The 17,484-nt window shown below is 31.4% G+C and overlaps 1 protein-coding gene across 2 annotated transcripts in view; it reads right to left on the bottom strand.

Annotated features, from left to right (window-relative positions):
* The window catches only part of LOC125074040 (GTP cyclohydrolase 1), a 40,845-nt gene that overhangs the window by 16,775 nt on the left and 6,586 nt on the right, over nt 1-17,484 (bottom strand). The window contains exon 1 of one of the 2 annotated variants that reach the window (XM_047685223.1): nt 587-684. The exons of the other annotated variant lie outside the window; for it this stretch is intronic. The gene's annotated coding sequence lies outside the window, so the exon portion shown is untranslated. Of the gene's footprint in view, nt 1-586; nt 685-17,484 lie in introns of those variants that run through there. 2 annotated transcript variants of the gene reach the window in all.

The following is a 17,484-nucleotide window of genomic DNA, read 5'->3' as shown; positions in this document are numbered from 1 at the left end:
TGTATTAGAATTATATACAATAATTATACACATACTAAGCGGATTGTTATATTTTGGAATATTAACTCTAAGCTGTATTTAAACTTTTTATGTCCTTGTAAATTTTATACATACCGGTTACTAGGTTTTTTTTTATTTTGAATTTACAGAATGTGAAAAACGTAACCAATTATATTTGCTATACAAGTTATGCCTTAAATTATCTGTGTTGTTGATTTAAAAATAAACAAACTATAAATTCAAGTGTTGTATAAGATTTATATATAGATACATTTATAAAAAAAATTATTAAGGTAAACTTGTGTTATTGTATTTGTAAAGCTTTAGTTATGATATTTTAATCAGAACATGAACTTCGATATATATGTATATCAGATAAATTCCAGAGATCATATAGAAAAAAAAAACTAAACTGACATTGGAAATTAATCATTCATTCAGTAATCGTTCATGTAGTTTTCTCTCACTTTTCGAGGCTGTATCAAAGTAGACTTCCTCCTTACTTACTTTTTTTTATCCTTTAAAAAAGACACTGGCACAGAACATAAAATTAACCGCGCAATCCGCACTTACAGCGTGTACTTACGAGGTTCCTTGGATTTAAAAAAAATAAACAAATGATGGCACACACGTGCACACGCGTTGGACTTGTTTGGCTGACTGGATGCAAAGCGTTTAACAGATGACTTTTGTAATACCTTGTGCGCTTGTGTGAAAACTGGAAAATCAATATGGCGCCCGTATTTTATAAGGACCTGTTGAGTTTCGCGGGTTTTTTTTGACAATTATTGTGACGTGTATAATTAGATGTTTAAGTAAATGACATTGCTGTTTTTAATCTGTGGAAAGTTTTGGTAATGACGTCAGAAATAACCATTGATAGAAGGTGATTGATTTGGAAATTTGAGTTTGAGTTGAGTTTGAGTTTATGACGATCGTTCAAAAAATTAACTATCATGCATATTCATACTACATTATAATAATGAAAACTATTTGAAAATAACATTTTTAATTGTTTTTTTTTTTCTATAAAATACTTATACGATAAGACATACTAGTTGTCGCTCGCGGCTTTAGTCGTGTCGTAGGAATTCAAGCTTGCTTCATAACAATTATGTAAGTGTTTTGACCGTGAAAGAGCAACAGACAGACAAAGTTTCTTTTGCATTTATAGTATTACCATAGATAATAAATACCTAAATCGTTAATTAAAAAAAAAAACAAATCAAGTATATATTGATACAATACTTTCAAACGATCGTATTCTGAATTAGACTGAAACTTGATATACAAGACCAACTAAGAACGAAGCTTTAAGACCAATATAAATATTTGCATCAAGCGGGAATCGATCTAATCATACACTTGATAAGCAGTAGAAATGCCATGGCGTCAGTCTGCGCAAACAGGATCAAAGCCACCTATAGATATGGATGTGTACATAATAACTTAGCTTTAAAGATGGAATAAAAGAGAAAACTCGTTTTTATGGTGTAGGGAGGTGGACGAGCAAGTGGGCCACCTGATAAGAGGTCACCACCGCACAAAAACAATGGCGCTGTTCGAAATATGAACAACAACATTGGATATTTGCTTTATGTATGTGATTTATTTTATATAATCTAAATACTTTCACATTACATTCATTGGATATGTTATTTGAAAAAAAAACGGATGCTATGTGGTTATGCAATATTTAGACCCGTCTTAACCCAGGGGGCATCAACCCGGGCACGTAGGAGCCTAGCCCATAACCAGTGGACCACCAGGTACACATTCGTTATTCAAAATATATTAATACTTTTTATTGGATTGGTTTCTGGACATACAAATAGTTGAGACGAAATCCATGTTATTTATAGAAGATTTTAATTTAATTTCTCACACCCACTAACTGAGAGGGGGGTACCTATATCCTATAGTTAAGACCAAGGTGTAATAGTAGGGATTGATGGATGGAAAATTTGTTGCCAATATCAGGAAAATCAATTCGTTTACTAACACGGGAAACAATTTACTTGTTTGTTTTAATTTTAATGAATAAATATTAAAAAGTGAGAGAGAGATAGAACAAGTCAGCTGATAGAAAGAGAAGACACTATACCGTTCTATACATACAGTTATGTCAAAATATTGGATTCATTTTGTACAAAAAGTTCTTCATATCGGGTTTACCTATAAATGGAGATGAATTGTTAAACAATGTTGCGTCTTCTTCTATCGAATGTCAAATCGATAATGACAGAAAGAGAGATTGTGTCTAAACACCCTCTTAACACAAAGGAAGTAAATAGTTAAATATTTCGTTTAGTACGATAAAGCAGCTCGCTAGCGCTTTTTCTGTTCGCTTACATTACATTTACAGCCTGTAATTTTCCCACTGCTGGGCCAAGGCCTCCTCTCCCTTTTAAGGAGAAGGTTGGAGCATATTCCACCACGCTGCTCCAATGCGGGTTGGTAGAATACACATGTGGCAGAATTTCATTGAAATTAGACACATGCAGGTTTGCTCACGATGTTTTCCTTCACCGCAGAGCACGAGATGAATTATAAACACAAATTAAGCACATAAAAATACAGTGGTACCTGCCTGGGTTTCAACCTGAAATCATCGGTTAAGATGCACGCGTTCTAACCCCTGGGCCATCTCGACTTTTTTTTCTGTCTGTTCGCTTGTTTTACAAATATTAACTGTAACTAAGGCTTAAATAAAATTCAGCATATTACGTCTGAATAAATTAATTTTCTAATGGTGAACGAATTATTAAAATTGGTTCAGTACTTTCAGAGTTTATACATTAAAAGCAAAAAAATCTTTCCTAACTATATTATTGAGTATGTAGAGATACAATGTCAATTTTAACTACTGTAGTTTTTTCACGATGCATAAATTAATAGAATACTGTGTTCGGTACAAATATATGCGGGTATTAATCTGAGTTAGTATTTTTTTATAACTCAGCTTGTTTTTATAGGTAAAGGAAAACATCCTGAGGTTACACGTCTGTGTCGAATATAATTCTGTTACATGTATTTCCAAGTGCTGAAAAATTACTTTCAAATCTTCTAAAAAGTGATGAAGAATGACACCAGTCATGGGACGTTTACAGACTGTTCCTTATGACGTAAAATTGTTAATTCAAATTAATTATTTCCGCATAGCAACACTGTTCATTATACAATGCAATTTACTACCAAGATTTACCTCTAACCTGTGTTAAATTGCTTTTAATATAAAAAAGGTTGTATATATCATCTTCGACATCAGTATTTATCATTGTTTACAATAAATATTGAAAATATAATAAATATTAAAATAGGAGCTCTGAATTTTAAGTATGAAAAAAAAATGTCACATATTTATCAACTAAAGTTCAAATTAGTTATACATTATTTTATACTTTGATTATTTGTGTCTAGATAGACTGTCAAAGCCGAGAATGCGTTAAAAAAAAATAGTAGCAGTTGAACATAAAGTACACGCACACTAGTAAAGCAGTATGACGTTTGGTGTATGTCAAACGTAACTGTCACGCACACCAAGATAATAAATTTGTTTCTTTCGCACGTGACATTGGCGAAATAATCTGTGCCCTCTTGGCATAAATAAAAGCCAACACTAAAAAAAAAAAAAATTGTTTCGTTTGTTTTGGTTTCTTTTGTAGTTCATCGCTGTCTATATGTGTTCCACTGGACTGTGGTCTAGTCTCGTTAGAGGATAATTGATAGTTTTACACCTTTCTTTAATAACGTTACGTAGATTCACTCGCTGCAGATACCCATTGCAGGTTTCCTCACGATATTTTCCTTTAAAGTTTAGTCGTGATTATATTTTCGAATATAAATTTCCTTCCTAATCGTAGTCTATTTCAACCAAGATATAATATAGATAAACGAATCTTAGATTTACGTTTTCCATAAAATTTGCTTATAACTAAGCTATAAGTATAATACACTACAAACAGTTCTCGATTAAAATATCATTATTAATAATAGTGTTGTATTCTACAATTTTTATATCTAATTTAATTTATTAACAAAGATCCGATAAGAGCTTCGTCAAAGTTTAAAGTGATATTTTTTCGAAAATCGAAATTAAATGTCATTTTCAAGTGTTCGACCAATTCTATGTATAATGTTGTTTAATTTATTTTATTTCTTCTCTTGTGGTTGGAATAGGCTGTATGGTCCACGAACCTAGTCGGGGAACTCCAGCCTGTATATATGACGTTAATTATATTCATATGCGGGAAACCCTCGGTTAAGTTAACCGGTATGTAACCGAACAGGTAAAACCCTGAGATTATTTTAAGGTTAAAAAGAAAGTTTTACCTTAACACTATTACGATTAACTTACTTGTTATTTTACTGTGACACTAAATGTCGTTTATTTAACTGTTGCTATACATAACATACTCGTTGTCTCCCGCAACTTCGCCCGAGTTTTAGGGGTTAGTCATTAGGTCTATTAAATTAGTCCATGTCCATACTAGGAATTCAAGTCTCCCTCATCATAAATTTCACCGAAATCGGTTCAGTAATTTGGCTGTGAAAGGCGAGCAGAGTTAAAACAAACAGAGTTTCTTTCGCATTTATAATATCAGTATAGATTATTTGCAGTCAATACGCAAACATATTGCAAGTATGCTCTTAAAGTTTAACTCATCAAAGTCAAAGTCAAAGTCAAAAATCTTTATTCAATATAGAAGTGTTTACACTTGCTTATTGATTGTCAAAAATCTACCACCGGTTCGGAATTTAGCATCTCGGACCTGAGAAAAACCGGCGAAAGAAACTCAGCGGGATATATTTTTTTATTTTTTTTAACCATTTTCCATGTAAGTACAATGATAAGTATATTTTAGTTATTTGAAACAGCAATCAAGCATTCTAACCTAACGATACGATAATTTTTCGTAAAATAATAATGTATGCAATGAAGATTAGTCTCGTAAATATTTGTAAAACGAATAATAATAGAACTTATTCTTTTTTTAAAATACAGGGAGAAGTTATGCTCTAACATTATGTCAAGAGGCGTTTGAAAATCGAATATCTGACACTTTTTCAACCAATGGGCGGACTCCGTACGTCAAATCTTGCAACTGAATTCGAAATCACGATCTTGATACCATTTATTACTGGTACAAAGTAGTATACTACAAAGTACTTTTAAAATCTTTTAAATTTACTTTTAAATTAATTTTACAAGATTTAATTTAATGAAAGCTATCTTTCGGAATAGCGATTCTACCGAGAAGAAGAAACGCCGTAGCCATTTTTTTTAAGTATGACGAAAAATTATTTTTACCATTAAGAACAAATAAAGGTGAATATAATGGTGTAGATTTTTGTCTTGAAATGTAATCTATATTAACCAAAAATATAATCAAGAATTGTGCAGTTTTTTTTTTGTATAGTAATTAGTGAATATCATAATAATTATATATTTAATCATCGTTGACGTATGATGTGAATGGAACGTATATTACAAATAGATGCGTAAGCGCCATCGTCATTGTGACGTCACATTGTCAAACGGTACAAAACATAAACGGGGAAATCTATATTTGCATGAAATTTGTCATAAATTTTTTCTCTCAATTGTGATCACGTGACTAATGCTACTATTAATGATTAAATATTTTATTTATAAGCAACAATAACATCTTACTATTTAATTAAACAAGTATATTATTTGCAACGGAAAATCAAATGGTACGAGTAGTATAATACAGGAAGGAGAACATATATACTCGTATACAAAAACTAAAACATCGTTCATTCGATTGAGCTGAAACTTTGAACCGTAATAATTCACGAGTGAAAAACGAAGTGACTTCTTGCATATTAGCACTGCAGATATTATAATGATTTATACACGACTTCACTTCATTCTATTTTTAAATCTCAATATAATTTTGTAATAAATCAAAAATTACGAAAGTCATTGTAGTAAGGAGGTTGGGCTAAAGTCAACCTCCTTATACTAAACTACCTATAATATAAAACTACCACCACCTTCAAAATAGATAATAAAAACATAACAAACATACAGGGCATAAGTACAATGTGACGTCACAGATGCACTACTATTTCACTATTCATTGTCTACGATGACGAAGAAGGAAATAGACAAAAAATATGTTTTCCTTTGCCACAGACGTATCGTTACAATAAAAAAAAAGAACTTGATAAAACACATCGGAGTATACACGCGAATTTCGCTTTTATACTCTATGTGTTTCATCCACTGGACTTTCTAATTTCGTGTGCGATTTTGTACATATTTATTTAGAGAAGCTGCCACAGTGACTGTAGACCAATTAGACACAAATGTTTAGTTACATCAAACAATTGAATACGGAACCTTTTGTGTTTATAATGCATTAGTAGGTAGGTACTAATACAATAGGTATGTACATATAGTCGTATTATTATTTAAAATATATATATGTGTGTGTTATTACAAGATATTCGGCTCTGTTCGCGTTGTTTGGTCATAAAGCGTTGTGCATAAATTATTAACCTACGTCCTTCCTTGAAGTGCAAGCTTGCTTCATAACAAATTTCATCAAAATCGGTTCAGTGTTTTGGCCGTGATAGAGTAACAGACATACAGAGTTACTTTCGCATTTATGTACAAATCTACGAATATTATTTTTTTTAATTAAACTTCTAATTCCTTGGGAATCATAATAATTTTATAACGACAAATAATCACAGGAATGTTAATTAAATCAAGATAATCTTTACTATAACCAAGAGAGCAATTAATGTACGAAGATACCCGAAATAGCAGAGGTAAACGCCCTTTGAATACTGAAGTAGCAATAGTGTTCTTAAGATAAAGGAGCACATGATACCTCCGAGAAATTAGTCTCATCATTAGGGAGAGGTCTCCTCAAAACAATTTACAATTTCTAAGTGATATAATGTAGGCTATGATAACCAAACCACTGGTAGTTGATAATCCAAATTGATGGTTATTGAATTAAATTCTTACTAAATAAGAAGCGTAGTACACATGTGAGTAGACAACGGCAGCAGATGGTTCATGATCATATAAGCATTAGCATTTTTTTAGCATTAGCAGCCTGTAAATTTTCCCACTGCTGGGCTAAATGCCTCCTCTCCCTTTGAGGAGAAGGTCTGGAGCATATTCCACCACGCTGCCCAATGCGGGTTGGCGGAATACACATGTGGCAGAATTTCGTTGAAATTAGACACATGCAGGTTTTCTCACAATGTTTTCATTCACCGCCGAGCACGAGATGAATTATAAACACAAATTAAGCACAAGAAATTCAGTGGTGCCTGCCTGGGTTTGAACCCGAAATCAACGGTTAAGATGCACGCGTTCTAACTCACTTTTAGAGCGTTTGCCGTCACGGCATACGTATCGGTCTAACTCCCAAGGCGTGCCAATTGATTACATGCATCGTTATATAATCAGTTATTCTAGTATGGGACGTTACATGTCGACATGCTGGCCTGTAGGGATATATTAAGGACCAGAGACGCTGCGGGAAAAGCTGATCCAAATATTCATCTCTTATTCCAAATTATTTCTTTGCCCCATTTGCAGCTGATACACATAGATCTTGACATATGAAATCCTTGCCCAGAGGATCTGGATTGCGATTCAAAAAGGGAATTGCTGCTAGCATTCTGGCAACCATTCAGTAATAGTAACAGCCTGTAAATTTCCCACAGCTGGGCTAATGCCACCTTGATGCTCCAATGCGTGATAATGAATTTGTAGAGTAACTATTTTTTAATTTTTATTTTCAAAGGCATTCGGTATCACTACGTAGATTATAAGTTAGGTATGCAAACGAGCCTGCAGACTACCTGATGTCATTCACCTTCCCCCTACATTGTAACTGAGAAATATTAATTACCATAATTACCCTGGTTGAAGCTCAATCACCTTTTAAGCCGAAGTTCAGCAAAGATCGTAAGTATCGATGCCATAACAATCAAAATGTTACCCAGGGGATTTCACAAATTTCTACCACCAAAAAAATGACATACTCGTATATCAATATAAGTATGGATGTACCATTACCATAACATAGCTGACGAGGTGGTAAGATAAGGGAAGGGAGGAAAAATGGCATAAAATCCTACCAAAAAATTAATATATACTTTCATTATCTACAAATGTCTCGTGTACAAGACATTCGTAGCTAATGTCGAAATATCGAACTCCAACAAATAAAAATAAAAAACATGGTAAATATCCCGTTTTAAATACTATTAGTAATAAAAATAACCATGTTAATTTAAAATCTAATATATTCTTTGTTTAAGTAGGCTTTAACAAGCACTTTTGGATCGCAATGTAGATTTTACCGAGAATAACCGGCAAGATACTCAGTAGTTAAACTTTTTTAACATTTAAAATACAAAGTTATGTTAGTTAATTATATATATTATATACATTTATTTGACGATCTCCGTGGTCGAGTAGTGTGTACACCGGTTTTCATGGGTATGCCACTCCGAGGTCCCGGGTTCGACTCCCGGCCGAGTCGATGTAGAAAAAGTTCATTAGTTTTCTATGTTGTCTTGGGTCTGGGTGTTTGTGGTACCGTCGTTCCTTCTGATTTCCATAACACAAGTGCTACTTACACTGGGATCAGAGTAATGTATGTGATGTTGTCCAATATTTATTTATTTTATATTTATATAATAATATAATATATCCTGCCTGGAAGTTATAAGCATCTATATAATCTTGTATAAAATAATATGCTTTTTTTATTAATGTATTTTTACAAACGATTCGAAATTATCAATCGGCAAAGTTAAAAATATCTGCAGAATTTTATTATAGAAACGGATACCTTGAACCAAGAAGGATTTATCAACTTAGCGACCTATAAACTTAACATACGTCATCATATATTACCAATGACATAAAACAATAGAATAATTGTAATTAAAATAAACATATTATAAGATCTGCCTGTAAGCCTAAAGAACTGTAAGGTATCTAAATCCCAGTCTAGTTCCAGGATGAAATTACAGACCGAGTGGCTTTTAAACTCTACGCTAAGTGTTAGGCTGTTCATCCACTAAATCATAGCTTTACTATATTCTATATTTAAATATTAACAGCGTTAACTATAAATGTTGTTGAGGGCGGTGATTAGGTAAAAAAATCTGTGTCTTCTATAGAATGTTTAACTAATACGCTAAATAAAGAGCTTTGATTGTTTTTATTTTTGGAGCCATCTAGAAAATGTATTCGTTTAGTTAAAGCATAGGGGATACAGAACGGCTTTGTTGGTCTAGAGGCTAAATATAAGACAACAGATCACGAGGATTCAAACCCTAGGTCGGGCTGTGAAAAAGGTATTGGATTTACTGACGAATAATTCTCAGTAGCAGCTCGGAATCTGGAAGTTGGATGTATACGTACACTCTCGTGGCATAGCACGTGAAGATTTGCCGTCCCGTTTGATTATGAGATCGGAAATAGGAAGAGCACATGTGTTTGTGCTCACATCTTCTACTTCTCGCACTATATTATGCCCTGGGTAGTTGTTTAATCTTCATAATATTTTATTATTACTAAGTTTTTTTTTTGTAGAAATTCGACATTGAATTTGCAGATTTTTACGAAATACTCAAGAATAGAGTTTAATGTATATCTTTAATAGGTAATTAGTAACAGAATCTTTATTAAAATATGTATAAATTGCTATTATACATGTTGTATAATCTACAATTATTTTGTATAATATATTATTTTTACTGACAGTTATCAGTTATGTGTCGCAGATAAATAAATACGTAGAGTCAATCTATGTATTTTCGGTTTGAAATAAAATAATTATAATTTTAACTTATTGCCAATTTTTATTAAATATTTATATACATAAGATTCATTTATATTGGCTCACTGACCATTAAAACTGACTTAGCAACACAAAGAATAGACATATTCGTGTTATTAAATATTTATATCTAGATTAAAACCCGGCTTCGATCGGTTAAAGTAAATAAAACTAATCAATTATCCTCAACCTTAACTTTATAGTTAAACTTTTTCATAAAGGTTGATCTATAATTTAGTGTGGATAAGTTTCCATCGAGTCTACCGTAAGTCCGCGCCCGTAAACGTCAAACATGGCCGCCCGTTGAACTGTCATGACATTGAATTTTATGGATTTAATTTTGAAAAATTATTATACGAATTTTGCGCATATATGTTGTCGACTCAAAAATAATTATTTTTAACAATCTATAATTAAGGATAGACTAATAAATTATAATTAACACTTAGCTGTGACATAAAATATTGCGAAACAAATACATGCAATTATATTAGATATTTTATTCGTCTATGCATCGTTTGGAAATACCAGTATTTAAAAATAGGCGATTTACATTTTGTCATCTAGGAATTCGTTGTAATGATTATTTAGAATAATTGTAGTAAATTAATTATATGGAATTACCCTGAGTGAGGTGTGATTGGGTTTTTTGTGTAAACTTTGCAACTGTTTGATATTTAGGAGCTGGGCCTTGTGGCTTTACCTGTGTTTTATTGTTATACGTGATATAGAGGTGAATATCGAGAGCTTGACTTTCGATATTTGACCTCGAAAAACTATTTAGGATATCGATAGTATCGTTTTTATCAATACTATCGATACCTATCGATAGCTCTCCGTAAGCAATGCTGTTGATAACGGCGATACTATCGATAGTATTGATACGTAAAAATACTATCGGTAGACTATCGATATGGAATGTTGTTATGGGGTAATGCAGCAGATATTGAAATAGTATTTATTCTGCAGAAAAAAGCTATCCGAACTATTTACAATATTAAATCTAGGACATCATTACACAAAAAAAATTAAGAAATTAATATAATATTTATATAGAAGAATATACAAAAATATTCCATAAAAACTGATATACATACTATTAATACAAGAAATAAAAATAAACTTGTAACCCCTACTTTTTTGGGCAATATACGCATATCTAATAAGATACTGGGAAATGTAACCAATTTACCATTTACAAAATTTAAAAAGTTTATTAAGATTAAATTAATAAAGAAATCTTACAATTCATTAAAAGAATACTTTTTAGAAAAAAAAGAACGCTTGGATCTAAGCTCCAGGCTTCCAGCACGAGACACTAATTATTGTAAAAAACAATTATTATATTTTTATTTAAAAAGAGCAACTAAGCGAGTTTCTTGCTGTTTCTAGTCGCTGGGAGCTGCTTTCCGAAACGGTGGTAGTATTTAAATTTATACGATTCAAAAACGCTTCGTTGTGAAGTTTATTTGAATACAATTGATTTGATTTGATTTGATACTATCGCTAACACCTTAACTATCGATAGACTATCGATTATGTATATACGATAAACATCACTAACGTGAACTTACACTTAAAGTTGTTATAACTTTTGGTAGACTGAACCGTCCGAACAAATATATAAATGAATAAAATTAAAAATCAAAGTCGTCAAGAATGGTAGTTATTTAAAAAAAAAATTAAGACACCATATTGAATTTTAAAAAGAAAATAGCTTGAAATTACAGTAAGACACTTCAATTTTATTTATTTTTGTTGACCTCCGTGGTCAAGTAGTGTGTACACCGGTTTTCATGGGTACGCCACTCTGAGGTCCCGGGTTCGATTCCCGGCCGAGTCGATGTAGAAAAAGTTCATTAGTTTTCTATGTTGTCTTGGGTCTGGGTGTCTGTGGTACCGTCGTTACTTCTGATTTCCATAACACAAGTGCTTTAGCTACTTACATTGGGATCAGAGTAATGTATGTGATGTTGTCCAATATTTATTTATTTATTTTATTTACTTGTATATATTTAGCTATTTCGAGAGCATTCGATAGAAAAATACATGTTGTTAATTTCACGTAAACTTTGAAATGGCAATTAAATCAAGAAAAACAAATCTATTGATAAAAACGGTTCGTTAATATCATGACCCATTTATAAAAAACCTCCCCACACCCACAGTCCTCCCAGTAAAATTTCCTATCGAAAAAAGTTCCGTGCATATTTCCTGTTAGATTATTTATAGATTTAAGGCCGGGAAAAGTCACGTTTATCCCTACCCAACTCACTGACGTTATTACCGGAGAGGGATAAGTCTTAGTAAATTTAAAAATTGGAATAAAATCATTCCGATTTGAAATAAATTGTATTAAATATAAACTCTGATGGTTAAAACAGATTTTGTGATAGGGTCGTCGTGAGAGTCCGTCTGGGTAGATACCATCCTCTCATTATATGTATTCTATCGCCAAACAGCAGTACTCAGTGTTGTTGTGTTCCGGTTTGAAGCGTGAGTGAGCCAGTAACTATAGGCACATCTTAAATCCCAAGGTGCGCATTGGCGATGTAAAAAATGGTTCAAATGGTCTGTGGGCGGTGGTAACCACTTACCATCAGGTGGCCATTTGCTCCTCCATCTACCTACATTTTAATAATGTAAACAAAGTCTATTAAAACAAGCATGACTTAATTTTCAAATACACATAATTTACACTCGTACACACATTTTCACGTACATATTCAAGATTTGTATGAATAAAATATTTTTTTTTTTTGTAATTAATTAAAGATTTTATTAATAAATAACAATTCTTTACATTGTCATATTGATATACATTTAAGTACTAACCCAAGATTTTCTCAAGTTAAACAATTTCAATATTAAATAGTTCAACTTAGATTCGTTTAAGTTATCACAACTGTCAGGGGTCCTGAGACGTACGCGTACATATATACGGACATTGCATATAATATATAGCTTGCTCTAAATATAGCGCGCAAAATCAAGAGGACGACAGCCTTTCATAGTATATTTATCTTTAAGCTTATTATACAATGTTTTGTGCACATTATTTTGTATTCTTAGCTTAATACAATATTTTATTTACAGCTTTGAATAAAATTTACATGGGTATTCTCAATCGGAGTACATTTATGCCCAGCAGTGGGATAATAAAGTCTAGTATTATTAGTAACCTAACTCAAGTGACTCCCTATTCGACTTCGCAGGAATACTCACATTTTATCTCTTCTCTATACAATTATTTTTAATCCAGCGACTCCCTTCTATCTCAAAGAGCGATTGAAGCTCCTAAGGGAGACTCATAATTTCACGACTCATGACTTCGCTTGGATGAAAATTTAATTCTCTCCATTCCTCCCCACTCTTCTTCTAACTATTCTTATTATTCTGTTGAAGCTTCTCGACTTTGCAATACATTACCTTTAGCTATAAGGCGCGTTCAATCATTAGGTATTTTTAAAAGTATGATTAAAGACTTTTATTTGTCGCTTTAATATCCTTAAGCAATTATTGTCGTTGATTTTTTGTCTTTTTATTTATTTTAGTATATTATATAAATATGTATGTATTTGTTTATATAGGTATATGTATATTATTATATTTTATATACAGTATTTATCAAAATTATTGTACCCCTTCCCAAATTAGTTTTACAACCGGTCCTCCGCCCAAAGATTGCCTGGATGAGATCGCTGTTTTAGCGATAAGGCCGATATTGCGTTCATGCAACTCTTAAATGTTAATCCTTACGTATAATATAAAGGTAAACCATAAATAAATATTATAAATGGCTTTCAAATATATTTTGAATGATTATATCGACATGTTGTCGTGGTTTAGCCCGGAGTTTAGTGTTTCTTGTTTAAGATATCGTTATTTGATATTAAGATCAATGACAGATATGTATACAGGTTGCGCGTTGAGTTGTTTTAATAAACTTAAATAACAATAAAATTAATTATATATTTTGTCGTTATTTTTGTTACTATCGTCATAATTGTTTCAGTATTTTTTTTTTTTTATGATATAGATCGAGAAGGAGAGTCACCACACTTAGACATTGTCGTAAGAAATATTAGGCATTCCTTACGATTAAACTTCTTAAGGAATATAACGTTATACAATTTTAATGATTCACCGAATATAAAGCAGCTTTTGAACAAAAAAGGTTTGAAGTGTACGTGTTTTTAATTGTTATAATTACTACGGCGCTATTCTGTAAAAAAAACCACTTCGTATCTAACTCGGGAAATGTTTCAACTGTCACAAATGCTATAATTATGGTAATTGTCGTGTATAGAATGATAACATATTAACGTTAAACTCACCACGAAATACGACTGTGAACTTGTCATGGAGGGGCGTGCCTTCGCGACATTGTGTGATTGCGATCTATATCACTTTATGAAAAATTAATGGTCGAGTTCTGAGATGAGTTTAATTCGTTCTCACAGCATTACAGCAATTACTGTTGTGAAAAAACCACGATCGTATCGTCAGAGTACTTTCAAATACCGCGAATTTAATAAATATACAAAAAATAAGTAATGAGTAATTAGTGAGTTTTGCCGAAATTTCAACTGAAAACCGGTGATACTTTTACCTTCAATTAATAATATAAGAAGATCAAAATTATAAGAGCCTTTCGAATAAACTGAAGTAAAAACTTACGACTCTGTAATTTTTGGCATTTTAAATTAGTTTAAATAATTTGAATGTTAGTAGAGTATACAGTATTTATTTATTTATTCATTTACCAAAAACAAGTAACAGAAAAAAAAAGAATAACAAAGAAAGAAAGTGATACTTAGGAAAGCTTATCTCTATGAGAGATCTCTTCCAGCCTCTTCTCTCTTCTCTATCTCTTGGAGTGTGAGTAATATTATGTCGAATTACACATAAGGTAGGTACATTTTTAATTTTGGTGACAAAGAGAATAATTAAATTGCGTTTTATTTATTACTTTACATAAACATACTTAAATATACATAAAACTACAGTGATGAGCCGAGATGACCGAGTGGTTAACCACGCGTGCATCTTATATCTACAGATTGTGGGTTAAAGCTTAGGCAGACAACACTGAATTTCCACGTACTTTATTCGAGTTTATAATTCATATCGTGTTTAGGAATGAATAAAAATTTCGCGAGGAAATGCATGTGGCTTATTTAAATGAAATTCTTTCACATGTGTATCCGCCAAACCCCTTTGGTGCAGCGTGGTGAAATTAGCTCCTAACGTTCTCTTCAAAGGGAGAAGAGGCTCTTAGCCCAGCTGTGGGAAATTTACAGGTTGTTATTGTTACTCTTTTCTGTTTTTTTTTATTATTTATTTATTTGACAACACCAACAAGCAGTACAACAAAAAGACCAAAAGACATCATAAGTAATTGGGTAATTGCCTACTTTTTTACAGGTGTTCTAAAATTACTTGATAATTGAAATATAAGTCAACATTGTAAAAATTATAAAAAAATAATTGATAAAATTAAAATGTATAAAATAAAAATAAAAAAAAAACACTAAATTAAAATTAAATATAAATACAGATTTTTTTTTAGTCAAAATATCAAACTTTAATTAAATAAGCGATTTTCAATTTAAATACATTGTTAGAATTTGTAAAATGTCATAATAGAAATGGCTGAATGATGCTGAATGGCTATGAATTATTATTTGTATACATTAGTGTTTTTTTCTTAAAATGACGTATATTGTCATTAAAAATGACAATATTATACAATAAATATAGCAGAGTTATTATCAAATTAAATGGAATATTTATATCTAAGCTTAGTTTATATCTACTTTCAAAGCTGAGAACGCGTCCAATAAAATTGTGGCCAACCGTTGGCCACTAGCACACGCACAATAGTAAAGTAGTATGACTTTTGGCGAGAGTTTAAGAGTAACTGTCACGCACACCAAGATAATAAAGTTGGCTCGTTTGATTTTTTTCGCCAAAATTGTACGCTTCTTTTATTAAGGCTGTATCCATGTCTATTTATTTATTTTCTCTTTGTGCTGTACAATAAGAAAGTATTAAGTACTTTTATGTAGTGCCTTCGTCTAAACCCAGCTGCATTTGAAATTTAATCACTTAGCGACAATTTTAATGCATCTACTAATATTGTATGTACCCTTGTATATAAATATTATTATTGTCACTTTTTGCAAAATTACAAAATAAATTAGCTTCCTTATTTATCAAGGAAGTTCATTTATTTATTCATTTTAATTGTTTGTTAAAAGCCAAAAATATTATTGTCCTTGTGCCTATTTGAGCTTTAAAGATTTTATATAAATATATAATTTAATGTCAGATGTAAAGTACTTATGAAGGCCAATCGCAATATTTAATTTAAAATACAATAAAGTTGGTAATTTGAAAATAATCATTGTTTTTTATTGCTATAATTAAGTTCAATTAGAGTGACCGTGCTATTTGATTTTGTAGGATAATTCCTGCATTAACAACTGCTTCTCATAAAGATAAACATTTTTTTTTATCATTGTATAATATTCGTATGATTATTAAACGTTGAAAAAATAATACAAACTCATTATGAATGAAACGTAACTCGACAGTATCGTACAGTATTTTTAAGAAAAACTTCGATACACAATAAATTGTATTATTGGAAACAGTCTGGAAGCGATCGTTTAGTTCTCCTAAGTCAAATAATATTGACATGATATAATAATACTCAATGTATATTGTTTTTGAGAAGATAAGCTGATTGTAAGAACAAATTCGAAAGACACTCAGCGCAGAACACGAAAGTCAAATATCAAAACGTGAGAAGCGACATTGACTATTATGAATACAATACTAAAAGGATACGCGCATCAAAACAGCAAAGAGAGTTTCTACAGATTAGTTATTTTAGATACTTTTGTCGTTTATACGCTATTGAGAAAAGGAGTCTTGGAAAGTACAAGGCAATAAAAGCAAAAAAAAATCACAGGTGGCGTAATAGACGTAAAATTTATGCGATATTAAATCTATGCTGATGAATTTAAAAAGCCGAAACTTTTATATTAACTTAAGTATAGTAATTGATTAATTAAAAAAAAAAAAAAATGTTGCGGCATTTTACTATATAAATGAAAACGTTGCCCCAGTTAGGTATGTTTATTATATTTCAATTTAGAATAAATATGCATAAGTTCATAAAATATAATTTTGACCGGTTGAATCTTAAAGTGAACGTAGTATTAGCGCAAAATATATCTTAGCCGACAAAAGGTCATTAGACATGATTCAAGAACTGTTTACTTTCTATTTTGATTTATAAAGTGCAAAATTATATTAAAGGTCGGAGCCAAATTCGTTTTGCGAACAATGACCTCGGTTTGACCTTGTAAATCAAAATGGAAGATCATAGTCATGACTTATTATATAAGGAACTAATTGGATTTTACTCAAGGTGTTTAACGTAGCCTTAGGCTTTTATTTTATATCTTGTTTATATGACAAATAATGTGTACTGGGTTTGAAAAAAGTTATACACCAGTTTCTGTAGTGTTGTCCGAAGTTAGATTAACAAAATTGGATTTTCATTGGTCGATAGTATCTGATGACGTAATGGTTGACCAATGAACATTTAGTATAAATTTCACGT

Source organism: Vanessa atalanta, chromosome 26, assembly GCF_905147765.1.
Source record: "Vanessa atalanta chromosome 26, ilVanAtal1.2, whole genome shotgun sequence".
Classification (NCBI taxonomy): Eukaryota; Metazoa; Arthropoda; class Insecta; order Lepidoptera; family Nymphalidae; genus Vanessa; species Vanessa atalanta.
The sequence above is the reverse complement of the archived record's forward strand: the minus strand, read 5'-3'. Positions and strand labels throughout refer to the sequence as shown.